This window comes from Hydra viridissima, unplaced genomic scaffold (assembly GCF_058129835.1).
Source record: "Hydra viridissima isolate aposymbiotic clone 2 unplaced genomic scaffold, HvirCarnegie_v1 scaffold_13, whole genome shotgun sequence".
NCBI lineage: Eukaryota > Metazoa > Cnidaria > Hydrozoa > Anthoathecata > Hydridae > Hydra > Hydra viridissima.
In genome coordinates this window covers 3326108-3341395 of record NW_028324312.1, presented here as the reverse complement: position 1 = coordinate 3341395, position 15288 = coordinate 3326108, and the positions used below count along the sequence as shown (strand labels likewise).

The 15288-nt window shown below is 27.7% G+C and overlaps 1 long non-coding RNA gene and 1 pseudogene across 8 annotated transcripts; both read right to left on the bottom strand.

Annotated features, from left to right (window-relative positions):
- Positions 1-3425: 3425 nt before the first annotated feature.
- On the bottom strand, positions 3426-14283 carry LOC149880084 (uncharacterized). Of its 8 annotated transcripts, XR_016446359.1 has the most exons (9): positions 13206-13804; positions 13083-13121; positions 11292-11330; positions 10803-10852; positions 10661-10705; positions 8903-8960; positions 8068-8772; positions 7221-7961; positions 3576-3778 (listed from the first exon to the last, which is right to left on the bottom strand). It is a non-coding gene; the product is annotated as an uncharacterized LOC149880084 (long non-coding RNA). The 8 variants fall into 8 exon arrangements; XR_016446358.1 differs by lacking the exon at positions 13206-13804 and adding an exon at positions 14086-14283 and having other exon boundaries at positions 3426-3778; positions 7221-8772; XR_016446356.1 differs by lacking the exons at positions 11292-11330; positions 13206-13804 and adding an exon at positions 14086-14204 and having other exon boundaries at positions 3426-3778; positions 7221-8772.
- On the bottom strand, positions 7171-7822 carry LOC149880085 (uncharacterized; annotated as a pseudogene).
- Positions 14284-15288: the final 1005 nt, after the last annotated feature.

Sequence of the window (15288 nt, the reverse complement as noted above, 5' to 3'; positions counted from 1 at the left end):
GAATGTGAGAAAGCAGCTGAGCGCCATATAAAATTAGAAAAGGAGAATAAAAAAGGTTATTGTATGCTTTGGCACAAAGTCATTTCGGGTTGTGAAGGGAATGACCTTGCAAGTACAAGCTTGCTAGAGAAGATAATTGCTGACCATCCAGATGTTAATAAACTCATACTATGGTTTGATTCCTACATGCATCAAAACAGAAATAGTCACATGTCCATTGCCTTACGTGAGTTTTTGATACATTACCCAAAAATTAGGGTAATAGAGCTAAAGTTTTGTGAATCGGGATATTCTAGTATACAAGAGCTTGACAATATACATAGTCAAACTGACAGAAATTGAAATTCTTGAATTCTTGAATTATAAAAAACAGTTGTGAAAACTATGTTAAGCAGTTGGGAAAAGCAAGGTTTCTCCCCACCCACTCATCCACCCCCTCCCTGGAGTTTTCTGAAGCAACGCCCCTGTTAACGCTTAACTCAATATATCCTTTTAGCCAAAAATCCTAAATTTATCTTAAATTGATAAAACTAAATTGAAGTGGTATTTAACTGAAAAACTATAAGAATCAAAATAAAAATTTGATGTCTGTTTGGCGAAATGGCTTTTACTGTCCGTTTTACGTATATTTTGATGTTCTTTTAACTTAAAACAATCTCACAACCTAAACATATGATGCTGCGTACTTCGCATGGTCTTCTTATAAATAGAATCTTAAGAAAACAGAGTTTCTCTTTTGTTAAGTCGTTATCTTATTTCAATAGAAGCATGGCTAGGGGAAGTGGGGGCATAACCGCATATGGAGGCATAAGCGTTTTTCAACATTTCCCTTTGAAAAATATTACCTAATATAGCAAAAAGCATACCATGCGTCGGTAAATCAGTTTCCTTCATTTCGATTATGTCAAAAAGAACGCCTGTTGCGTTTCTGGGAAGTTGTACATAATGTCTATTTTGATAAAAATATTATATTTACATCATATTTTTTTCAGACTTTTTTTTGAGGATTAAGCAATATTTGATTTTAGTGTTAAACATATTTGTTATCAGCATTATTTCATCAAATAAAAACCGTTTTTGACATCGGCATACTTAAAGAGCAACCTATGAAACTGCATTTTTTCTAAAAACTGTCCTCTGGGGCAGAACCGCATAGATGCACAGGAGGCACAACCACGTACTTTTGATATTTGTCATCGTTAGATAATTATGAATGACAATAATCACAATCGTCACACTTGAATGCTTCACGTAAAAACATAAATAGAAATAGTATTGTTTTGAAATGTCGGAAATAAGATTTCGTATTTTTTTATTTAATTTTTATAAATGAGTTTTTGATTAAAATTTAAAGCTAAGAGTATAAATCGATATCTTTTTATATTAAATATAACAAAATATCGATTTATACTCTTAGCAATATATAATAACATATATTACATTACACAATATATAATAATTACCAGATATACATAAATATAATATTTATTTTTTATCATATATACCTATATATATATATATATATATATATATATATATATATATATATATATATATATATATATATATATATATATATATATATACAATCATTTTTTTCACTGAGTCTAAACCGTTTTATTTTTTTCTTAATTGCAGGAATTTAAAGCTTAATGATGTGTTTATCGAAATACACTGTTAAAAAAAAGCATGCTGTTTTTATTTTCATACTCCATTAATCTAAACGTTACGGGGGCTGTTATGCCCCTACTTCCCCTATATATTTCTTAATAAATTATGATACTTCATTAAATAAACTTTCTTTACATTCCAATTCTAATGTAGGACTGGGTTATTGAGAGAAGGGCAGGGGGGGTTGTATTGGGGACGTTGCCCTTATTTTAAAGCTTTATTTTTTTTTCGAAAGACTTTTGTTAAATGCGATATGTTTTTTTTAAGTAGATAGATTTGTATATCATTTTTTGATTAGGAAAGAAACTTTTATAAACTTTTTTTAGCCTCACGCAAAAACGTAAACAAACAAAAAAAAATCCTCTAAAACCTTATTCGAAAAGTGTGGGACCGGAAAAATAACTTCCCGCCTTTGTACCAGTCTTTTAGCTCTAGAGGCCCACTTCAGTAAGCTGGCTAAGTCTTCGGTTAACCTCTCAAAGGGCCTGGGTATTGAATTGGTGGTGAGGTATTGAATGCTGAAAAAGTTTAGTGGAATTATAAAGTTTTTTCAAAGTAGTAAAATATAGTTGTTACACTGTGAAAGTCTTCATTTCCAACTTGCTATCACTGATTACAGTTCACCTAAGAAGATGACTGAAAAAGGATCACATACGTAAAAGGATCAAGAGAAAGGAATGAAATTTTTGAAAGGCAGGAAAAATCTGCTCTTTTTATGCCTAAGAAAAGCATAATGACGAAGATGATGTTAACTGCCGAAATTTGTCAAAGATTGCAGATCGCAACACTAAAAAACAAAGGTAGAATTTTAAGTTTTTGCGGCTGTATCCGGTATTACAAAAACTAATCCAGTTTTGGAAGGTGCGTTTTTTAATATTTGGTTGATAATTACTACTTTAAATTTATACAAGCTGTTCTTTGTTTGGCTTGCATAAATTTAGCATGTATTTATTACGCATAAACCAGGTTTAGTTATTTAGAAGCATAACATCAAGTCATAGAAACCATCTTAATATAACTGCGTACAGATTAAACACTACCATTTAAATATATAATATTTACATGCTCACACACAAACACATTTCTACTCCATTTACCCTGTGGTCTTAACATTTAACTTATTTTGATCTGTAATTATTAAGTAAAAATTCAGTTTTTTATTTTTTTGCAGTTTTAAAAAGATGCTGGTTACGTAGTTCTCATTAGGATCAGAAAACAAATTATACTTATGTCAAAATAGAAGAAGCCGGTCAAAATGCTGAGTTCCCGCTTCTTCTTTGCAATCAAACTACTTAAAAGTTGTATAACTATCAAGCAATGTAACGAGCGACGAGAATTTCGTACGATATTTGGTTCACTGATTAGAAAGCCCCAAGACAATCTCTTTTTTTTTTTTGATAAACTACTTTTTTTTCGACGTGCAAAAAAAAAAAAAAAAAAATACAGGGTGCGGCATCGGTTTGGCGCTTTTTTCTTAGTACCAAAGTAAGACAGTTTTTTTACTTTTTATTTTTTCTTAAATACAGACGGGTAGATGTTTTTCACTATTTTAAGCCTAAATGTTAAAAAATACGAAAAAAGACAAAGATACTTTCTTAGAGTTTAAAATCATTAACTAAAGAAAAAAAAAAAAAAAAAAAACCTCTGAAAAATATTTACTGTTTAGTTCGAGGCAATTTAACTATTTTCATTTTTAAAGTTCGTTTTGCAATTCTCGTGTTGATATATCTCATATTCAGAAACAAGATTTTCAGTTTATAACGATAAATTTTAACTGCAATATTTTAAAATAATTTGAAAGTTACAATGTACATGGCTTTGCCTTGTTGATTTTACTGGACTAATCATTTGACAATAAAATTACCCTAAAGAAACTGGCTGCAAAAAAATAAGAAGAAAGAATACTATCAATGTATGTAAATTTATTGGGTTTATAGGTAACGGATTTCACAGAAAAAAATGAGAAAAGCTGAAGTTGGATTTTTTTTCACTGATGTTCATTTGTTTTTTTGCGAAGCGTTATTGAGTTGCATCTTTTCTTTCTTTCGTCATTCGAATTGTTTTGCACGTGACACAAGTTCTTGAAACTGTTTTATGTAATCGCGTTCTAATTGAAAAAATCATTTTTATTGTTTAGTGAAACTTAGCTTACACTAGCAACAAAAGTTTAAAAATTTGTATTGTTTTTATTTGCTAAAACTTAAAAACTTGTAATATTTCAATTGTCAAGTTTGAGATAATGAAAGATATTATAAGATATTATAAGGGCTAAAAGTTATATTAGCAAATATGATTGGTATTGCTCCAATTTAAAGTTAGATTTCACTGTAAACAGTTATTACTAGGCAACATAAACATTAGATGGGTAAAATAAATTTTTTGATGAAATTGCTGGAAGTTTTTATTCATTGATTTTAAAGTACTAAACTCTATTTTTAACAAAATACCTGGTCGACCAGTATTTTTGTTGAAGCATTTTTCAAACCATTTAAAAAAGAGGGCGTCATACTCAATTGTCCGATGACAATAACTTTGTCATTAGACAATAGCTAAATGATTTCCTATAACTTTTTACAAAACTAAATTGATGAAATTGAACACTTTTTATTATAATCATATTAGATTCCATATGTAATGTTGAGTAAAGTGTAAAAAGTAAGGTGAGAGACTTGACAATCATATTAAATTCCATATGTAATGTTGAATAAAATGTTAAGGTGAGAGACTTGACAATCATATTAAATTCCATATGTAATGTTGAATAAAATGTTAAGGTGAGAGACTTGACAATCTATAAATTGGACAGTAAAATGAAAAGAAAACAATTCCAAAAAAGAGGCCAACCTCTAGTTGTTTGCTTAACAACCAAAATGGTATGCATAACAACATAAATTACAATATCATTTAATAAAAAGTTTGAAATTTGTATAGTGTTCAGTTTTCACTGCTCTATTTTTTTACAAAATAAAAACATAATTACCATTCTTTGTAAATTTCATTTTTTGAATCATCTGAATACTTCTGTTTAAAAAAGTGTCATTTTTAAATCACTCTCTGTAGTAATCAAAAATAGTCATTTTATCATTCAAAGATTAAATTAATTAAAATGTATATTAAACAGGGGTCGGATAAAAATAGTAGGAACACCATATAAAAAAAGCAAAATTTTTAAATGTCTACAAAATCTTACAAGTTAGTAATTTTTTTTGTTGCTTATTAGTAAATTATTGATCAAGTTTTTCAATGTTCTTCTAAAATCTTTGTTAACTTTTAGATACCATAAGTAAGAAGTGAAAAAAGTATTTGCATAATGATGGACTGATTTCAAAAGAGGATATATTATAGGTGCACATATGGCAAGCGCTAGAGTTACAAAAATGACAGAATTGTTTGGAAAATCAAGCACTGCCTCTAGGGTAATGTCTGCATTTGAACAAGAGTGAAAAACATCTAAGAAAAACTCCAGAAGAAAGTAAAAGCTTTTAAAGAGGACCATCTACCACTAACATATATTTTGAAACAAGGTCATCATAATACAGCTCCTAAAATTGCATCAGAACTCAAAGACCATCAGGAAAAATCCAGTGTCTACCAAAGTTGTATACCATGAGAAGGATCTGTGATGATTTGTGCAGCTATAGAAATAGCCATAGAAATTGGCCAGCCCAATAAATTCTGTTCATAAAATAAAATTGGCCAATCCAATGAATTCTGTTCATAGAATAAAAAGCTAAGATTATTAAAATATTTTATCAAACCATGCTCATCATATGGTTTTGGTACTATTTCCAGAGGGAAACAAATTTATCTAAGATGGTAATACTCCTATTCATACTGCTGAAGTAATCACTGCTTGGCCCAAAGAGGATTCAAGTCAAGTTGAACATCTTATCTGGCTACCACACTCCCCTGAAATTAATATTATTGAACATTGATGTTGCATTTCAGAAAAACAAGTAAGAAGTTGATTTCTACCACCATTGTCACTAACTGAGCTGATTTATTACAAGAATGGATAAAAATTTCTTCGGAAACAATTCAAAACTTGTACAAAAGCATATCAAGAAGAATTAAAGCTGTAATTGCTACCAATGCCCTTTTAAAGTTAATTTATTGAAAATTTTCAGCTGTTTTTATTATTTGACCAACCCCTGTATTCACACAGTTCAACAAAAAAGCCTGTAAATTATTGAAAGGAACTGAGTGCTTTTGTCATGGCATCTTCATAATGCAATACTATTATCTAGTTATATAATCTTTGAACCAAATTAATTACAAAAGAGTAATAAGAACACCAAGTAAACTATTTATATGAGTATTTCTGTGTATATCTATTTATAAGATTTTAGTAAGATGAAAAAATCTATATTTGATGGTTTTTAGGAATCGTGCGATAGAATATGCTAAGTTTTTGTTTACTGTGATTCTGTAGATCTCATTGAAACTGGAGTTATGGAGTTAATTTGAAAATTCAAGTTTTGTCAGAAAGTAATATATTCTAAATTTTTTAATAAAACAATTTTTATAGTAGAAAATTTCTGTTGCTTAAGATTTATTTAACATTTAACTGACCTTTGTAGAACTGTAAGCATTTTTTTTTTTTTTTTTTGAATAAAGAAGGCAAGGAAGCATTAGAGAAAATTATTGTTGTGCTTATAATATGCTGACTTGAAAATGTGTTTGATTTTCACTGGTGTTGCATATTTCATGATGTCAGGGTAGTTTTAGTATTAATACATCTTTGCTTGCTTATACGTTTTCAAATTGTTAATGTTTATGAATACTCAAACAAATTGGATATTTATAAATATGCGGTTTTGTGATGCTTTTTACACTTTTTGAAATGAATCTATTTTTTTAAAAACTCCTATGAAAGAGCCCACATGTTTTTGGCCTATTAATGGTACTGTCCCCTATTATGCTATAATGATTTTTTAAGAAATGGTATATGGATTCATTCATAAATTATGCACACTTTTATGAACAATACTAAGTATGTTTTAAAAAAATTATGTTACAAAATGTAAAAAAAATTTTAAAGTCATGTATCTCAGACGAGATTGGTATTTTTTATAGGAACTGGTAATACTTGATAAGAATAATTTAAAGTCAGAGTTAAACAATTATTGGGTAATTCCTATTTACAAAGCAACAAAATATTTCTTATTTCTAATTTTTATTTATATCCATTTGTCTGAGACTTTTACATAACATAGTAGAAGCTTTGGGCTTAATTTTTAAATTGTAAGATAAAAAGTAGTAAAATAGTTAAATAGTTTACACAAAGTTTTTAGCTTTGTTTTAAGTTCAGTTTTTAAGTTCAGGGAACTCCCTGCTGTGATTTAAAAAAAATTATAGGGTTGGTAATAATTAAGTATTCACATTTTTTTAGGGGATAATTGATTATATTTGTCTTTCATACTTTTTTTTGGGAATTCATTACTTCTGCTTTATTTACCTAACATAGTATTGTTTAGACTGTAGGTATTTTAAAAACTTTTAGGAAGATAAAACAATTAAAAGCTTAAAAAATTTAGGTTTTTTTTTACCTTCATCAAAGCTTTGCAATCGCTTTCCTGTTTTGATGAGCTGCAGGACGGCAGTTGGAGCTTGGTAAATATTTCTAAAAGCAACTTCACATGCTCATATAAAAGGTTTGGTTCAATCTCTATCATTGATTGTGAAGTAATAAGGTTAATAAGTCTGTGTCTGTAGTGCCATTTAGCCTAGTTTTATTTACTCAAGGAAATGCCAACCAGAACAGTGTCTACCAGAACTTATATCACTTGGAAACACATACAGATTCTTATCTTTTATTCCAATACTATTGTGAATTTTCATGTCAGACAAAAGTTTTATTGCTGCATTAGAGTCAACTGAAAAAGAGTCAGAACAAGATGATTATTTCCGTTTCCAGTCTGATAGGGCATTTTCATCTGGTTTTCTTCTAAATTACTGCAAAATAATTTGATCCCCTGTTTATTGACCCAAACTTCTTCATCAGTCTTCTTCTAATCAATCAAAAGCAATCTTGTTCACCACCTCACCTAACATTAAACAAAGTTAATTTTGTGCAAGTGTATTTCCTCAAGAAAACAAATAAAAGAAAATCCCACATGATGAGTTTATCATTTACTAATCCATTTATCATTTAAATAGTGAAGCTTCTAAAAAAGAGTTGTGTAATTTTCAAATGGAAAGTTGGCTAGTATTTTAAGCATTTTGTTTCTCATGTTATTTAGGTAGTAACTTGCATCACCAAATACATTTTGAGTTTCCAAATTGTACACCTTAACAAAATTGGAAATATATTGATTACAGCAACACTTTCATTATCATTATCACCTTACTGCTAGCTTTTCTGCAGCATTTAAAATAAGATAACCTAAAGCTTACTTTAACACAGATTCTTGTTGTTCATTGCTATTTCCAGATGAGGTATAAAGGTTGATTGGTATTAAAGGGGTAGTAAAGTTCTTGCAATGAAAGATATTGATTGCATTGTTAAAAGCTAATTGAATTTCTAATGTCTTGAAATAATTGTAAAGGGGGCCTTATCTTCTCATTTCAGCCCTGACACACCTTTTCACTATTGTTTTCTTTCTTTTCTCATTATTTTATCAGAGACAAGAACCAATCATTAAAATGGTTGAATCATTTTACTTGAGTTGTCTGATATCATCTCCTAATTTTCTAATAATAAAAAATTAAAAATGATTGCTATAACTTTCTAATGGTACAGAATCCATACTGTTTAATGTAATACACAACTCAAGCACAGGAATCTTTTGTACATCTCATTTCACGTCTTCTAAAAAATGACCAAGCATAAAATCCAAACATCCAGTGCAAATTAGTGTATCTTTTTTTATTTGAGAGTATCTTTCTCTAAGGTAAGTAGGATATTTTTAGCTAATTATTTTCTATTATGATATAGAATAACATTTTTCTAAGTTGCTTTTTTTAGCTTTTCTTTTTTGTATCTATTTTCTCTAATGCCTTTTCATGTTTATGTTTCTTTAGGATGTGGTGATTCAATTTCGTACACAGCTCACCATGAAATGGATTAAACTCTGGTAGGTAGTTTTCTGCATACTTTTTCTATAATATTTAATAAAAACATTTTAGAAAAGTTTCAAATCATTTTCTGTAACTTTTAATGTTCTAATTTGCTCAATAACATTCCTTTTTTGAGTCCATTCACAATCATGTTATATGTGCAAGTACATACCTTTAACAATAAACTTTTCTGATGAGATTTTTTCTTTTTCCAATGAATTAGCTTCATTCTAAATCATCAACAAGACTTTATTTTGTTAATAAAAAAAACTTAGACAAAATGCAATATTTTCCAATTAAATTCCCTTAAGAATGAAAAATTATTATTATTATTATCATTATTATTATCATTAGTACCATTATCATTATCATTAGTACCATTATCATTAGTATCATTATCATTATCTTATATTTAATTTATTAAGTTTTTAATGTTCTTATGTAATTTCAGTATATTTATTTTTCTAAAACTTGAATTGTCGTTAGATTATCATAAAAATCTTTACAGTTATTTCCAAGAAAACCCTTTGGAGGTATGAATATACACAGGGCAAAGAAACTATTCAAAATTTCATAAACTTTTAATTTTGTCTGAAATATTACTATTTTAGCATTTTGATAAAAAAAAATACTAATAAAACATGAGTTTAATCATAGTTTTGTGTTCATATAGCTCCAACTTTAATAAATTATTGTAATAAATGAAGCAAAAACTAAAATTAAAAGTTTTAAAGTTTTAACTCTCCTTTATCCCCACACTTTTTATGGATTCTTTAATTTTAAAATTGAATGCTCTGACTTGTTTTCAAACCTGTTTACAAATCTTTTGTAAATAACTAAGAATTATTTTGCACTTGACATTACTAGATTCAAAATGCATGAGACAGGTAAAAATCATAAAGATTGCCAAAAAATTTTGTTTTTTGTGTTTGCAAAATTATAATTGAGAATTACAACATTTATGATTGATTCATGCTAAAGTTTCTTTTAGGATAAAATGTAAAGATTTTGAAATTTTGCATAGTTTCCCAACCATATATATATATATATATATATATATATATATATATATATATATATATATATATATATATATATATATATATATATATATCATATACATATACATATACATATACATATACATATACATATACATATACATATACATATACATATACATATACATATACATATACATATACATATACATATACATATACATATATACATATATACATATATACATATATACATATATACATATATACATGTATACATGTATACATGTATACATGTATACATGTATACATGTATACATGTATACATGTATACATCTATACATGTATACATATATACATTTATACATTTACACATGTACACATATACACATATACACATATACACATATACATATATACATATACATATATACATATACATATATATATTCATACCTCAAGAAGGTTTTCTTGGGAATTGCCATAAGCATTAACCCTGAAATTTACAGTCCGTGATTACTTAACCCTTTTGTAACCCTTTTATAAGTTTTTCTGTTAAAATCTATTAGTTTTAGAGCTTATATGTACAAGCTTAACTTTATCAATAAACTTGTTGAAAAAGATTTTATTCTTTTTTATCTGAATCAACAGGACATTTTATTAATGATAAAATTATTGTTTTATGCCATGTTTACATTTAAGTAGAAAACAGTGTTTTCCAACGAAATATTCTTAAGAAGTCAGTTTTTGTCTTTTCTAGAGTAAATAAAAACATTAAGGAAAAGCAGTTGTAAGTTGTTAGAAAAAATATACTGCTTAAATACAGGAAGTTTAATTTCTTTTAAAGGTTCATTTTTCATCAAGTTTTAAAACAAAAGTATTATGTTTAAAACAAGTCTATAATTCATATTTAAAAAACTCACACTCACCCTATTTCGCTTGACTTTATCAATCTTTCCTGGTTCACAGTGATTCTATAAATATTAAATTGAATTAGTTATGATAAGTTAGCTTTTAATATAACCCTAGTGTCTCAGTGTTCTATCCTTTTTTTACTAAAGATGTACTCACTTTTTTTTTTCATCATTAGAAGTGCCTTTCTTCATTGAGTCTGAGAAATTCTATAAAGAAAGCATATTGTTTTGAGTTTCAAAACAGATTTTTCTGTTTTATTTTCTTGATGTGTATATTGTTTGTAACTTCCAATTAACTTGAAAATGCATAAATGTTTTCGGCCAAAATGTTAGTGAAATTTAAAAGCAACTTTTTCAATTTTTTTTTTCCTTTATAAACATTCTTAACTAATATACTATCAGTAGTTTATACTAATTGTTGATAGAAAATTATGCTAACATGTGATTCTAAAGAATTGGTTGGAAATAGATACTTGATTATCTTGAAAAAAGAGGATTTTTTCCAAGATTTTCTGTAAGATAAAATTCTGTCACTTGATTTGTTTGTGACTAGTGTTATTTAGAAGTTAACATTTGGGAAATTTAGACATGGTATTGATTACATAAACAGATAGATTTTCAAATAATTTTAAAAAATGTTATTCACCTTTGAATTCCTAATTTTCTCTTGCTTTCCTTTAAACTCCTTAAAGTATATAAACAAAAACATAGAACTTATTTATATTTGTATAAGATTTATGTCTCTTTTTTACATAATATCTTAATGTATCTCTGTTTTATTTACTTTAAAATTTATTATTTAAAAAGATTTTTTCTTGTTATTCTGAGGAGGGAAAACAAAAGAAATTATAAGCACAATCTTTAACTTTTACTCCACGTTAACATATACCATATTCAATTAAAGAAAAGTGCAAGAGAGCAGAAAAGGCGCTAGTTGAACAAACATGTACAATTGCACGAAACACAAATCAGTCACACAATTAAAGTATAAAACTGCTTTCATAAAAACAACCAGAAATTCAAATGTAACTCTGATACTGATAAATGGTGCATATTTTCTGAAGTTTATTAAAATTAGAACTCTTTATGCATTTAAAACAGCAAAGTTTTTGGTAAGAAAAGTTTATAACCATGCATAAATTTAAAACTTATTATAACGTGAGGAGCGAAAAACGTATTATAACGTGAGGAGCGAAAAACGTATTATAATGTGAGAAGGGAAAAACTTATTATAATGTGAGGAGGGAAAAACTTATTATAATGTGAGGAGGGAAAAACTTATTATAATGTGAGGAGGGAAAAACTTATTATGATGTGAGGAGAGAAAAACTTATTACGATGTGAGGAGGGAAAAACTTATAATGATGTGAGGAGGGAAAAATATATTATAATATGAGGAGGGAAAAACCTATCATAATGTGAGGAGGGAAAAAGAAAGAAAGTTTAAATTTCATTCAAAGAAAAATTTTATTTTTTTTTTAATTTAATAATTTTATTAAAAAGTTTATTCAAGGAAAAGTGCAAGACAATCAAAACACCAGTTAGACACACACAGAGACACATATGCATGAAAAACAAATTAGTCACATCATTAAAGTTTGTTTTCACAGTAACAAACAGAAATTCAATTGCAACCACACTGTAAAAATGGTAATAGTTTAGCTAGTAGGGCATGCAACAAATCTTTGATTATTTGATGATTTTTACAGACAAGTTTAGACCAGAGACAAATGGTAATCAAAAAATAACCAGTTAATAACCTCTTTTAAAGAACTACGACTTGGATGTTGAAACAAAAGCACTAAATGAACTTGAAAAAAAAATCTTTTTTCTATGTTGGAACAACATCTGAATTATGAAACATCTGCAGACACATCAAAAAAAAAAACAATTGAAAAGTCTTGGTGAGAATTTTGATGGTAAAATTTTTATGAGAAAATCTAGAAAATTTTGATTGTAAGATTTTTTATGAAACAATCTTAAAAAACTCTTTTTGGAATACTTTATGGAAGATTTTATCTTTGATTGTTTTTACATTGTAAATATTACCAATCCCTATGTAAACAAAATGTTTGTAATAAGTTTGAATATTTTACATATCCCAAAACATAATTAATTCCTTATGTTTTGTTGACAAATTTCTTACATATATAATTAGGATCTGTTATCAATTGAAGAATAGGTTTTTTTTATTGTATTGCATTAAAAAATATCTTATTTATATAAAAAAATCTCAAGAAGCACACATAAATTATGGAGCTATGTTCTGATTTAGCTTTTATCCAATAGCTATTGTTGTGACATGTGGTTCTCATGATGGACTAGACTCCTTATGCTGAAAAATGAAGCATTAAAGTATTAGCACTAATGTCTTACATACTCTAAAACATGTTATAATGTAAGGCAGGAAATGAAGACAAAAATTGTTATCACTTACTGAGTTAGGAATATTTTCAACAAAGACTTCTGGTTCTTTCTAAAGAAAGATTTGTATTTTATTAATTTGTTAAGCCAAAGAATGACTTGTAAAGGAATAGAAATATTAAAAAGTTTGACCTACATTGCCATTTCTTTAAACCAATCTTTAACTGCTTAATAAATTTAGTTCTCTGAGTAACTGAGAAGATAATTTTTTCTTTTGAAAATTCAAGTACACTAATAACTGGTAACTTGAAATTTTTTTTTATTATTTTTATTTTTTTTACATCAGCCATTGGTAATATTTCTTCTGGTAAAGTTTTCTAACTTAATATTATTAGATGAATGAGTTAACAAATATCTTTCTCATTTTCAGGATAGAGATTTTTTAGCATACCAACATCTGGTCTTTCATTGTTTTTAAGTGCATTAAGAAGCAATATATCGTTTAATAAAGGCAGAGTTTTTTACCCATGGTGAGCTATGCTTTGATAAAATTTCAATGGTCAAAATAATAACAGCATAAATATCTCTCCATACTGAAAGAAAACTCGTAACTTTTTTAGCGATCTCTGGGACGACAGTTAATTGTTAAACCGTCTAATATTATTCTGTTTACAATTGTTGTGTTACTCGTTGTTGTATTTTTTACTGTTGAAATATCTCTTAAGTCTGAAACTACTCCTTTCTATGCTTGAGTTATACAGCCAAACCTTTCATTTAATTGAAAAAATCGTTGTCATTAAGAATATTGAGTGATAGTGGTTAGTGCGAAATCACACTTATTTCCAAAAATGGAACGTTTTGCTTCGAATTTTGAAGTTCGAAACTTTTATTGTTTCTTAAAGGTTTGTTCGAATTTATAACTTGAACAAACCTTTAAGAACTAAGTATAATTTCGAAGTAAGTATCATTTATTATATAATTAACTTTTTTGAAAGGTCTTCTTAAGTTAATAGCAATTAAAAATAAACTTCATAAAAAATATTTAAAATCAAAAAACAGTAGAACGTAAAATTTACTTTTTATTAAGTTTAAACTATATTGTACAAGTATAACCAACCTTCTGAAATTTAACAAAAAGTAATATTACGCAAACTTTTTCAGCCTCAATATTAATAACATAAAAAATACTTAGCAAGGTATAAAAGAGTTGATAAATGTAAAGCCGAAAGTTACTTCCTAACTAGCATACTTGTCAACAAAAAAATCCGAAACTTATCATTTTAACAATTTCTTTACTACTATTGCTTCAAAACTATCTAAAGGAATTCCAAATTCTCGATTCAACTTTCAAAAATATCTGACCAATCCAAATAGCAGCTCTTTACATATGCAGCGAATAACGAAAGAGGAAACCCTCGGCTGTATAATTTCCACTATCATATAATGTAAGAGTGCTGAACCGAACAGCTTTCCAACAAAACTTCTTAAAATGGTGGTAGGAACTCTATGTGAACCACTATGTACCATTTTAAATAATTCATTTCGCAAAGAGTATTTCCTGATGTTTTCAAGTTAGCCCAAGTTATTCCAACCCACAAAAAAGGATCTACGGTTGGCTGCACGTCAATTATCGTCCAATTTAAATACCATCCAATTTCTCTTCTTTCAAATTTAAGCAAAATCTTTGAAAAAGCTATGCATAATATATCATACGACTTCCTAAACTAAAATAATTGTCTATGTAAAGATCAATTTGGTTTTCGTAAAAAGCATTCTGCAGCTTAAACTTTCATCGAATTTACAGAAAGTATAAGAGATGCTCTTGATAATCGAAACTATGATTATAGGGTTTTCATTGATTGACAAAAAGTTTTTGACACCGTTGACTGACATACCAGTGTAAGGGCATGCCTCAAACACCAAAATAGACCGTATTTTGGTGTGTGAGGTATACCCTTGCGGTGGTTTAAACCATACCTTTCCAACCGTCAACAGTTTGTTAATTTTATAAGAAAACTAACATTTCTAAGAAAATTAAAAAGAATTTTAAATGTAATAGAACTTTAGAATAAGTGGCCAAAAACTGTATTTGTCTAGTATATATAACTTTTCTTGTATAGTATAGTATATGTAACTTTCATTCAAAACCTATATAAATGACCTTATCCTCAAATTAAGCCATTTTGCTGACATGCCGTTGGAATGTCACCAAAATGGCTTAGTTTTAGTTTATGTCAGCAAGAGCTCGACACAAAGTTAACTTTGAAACTTTACTAATC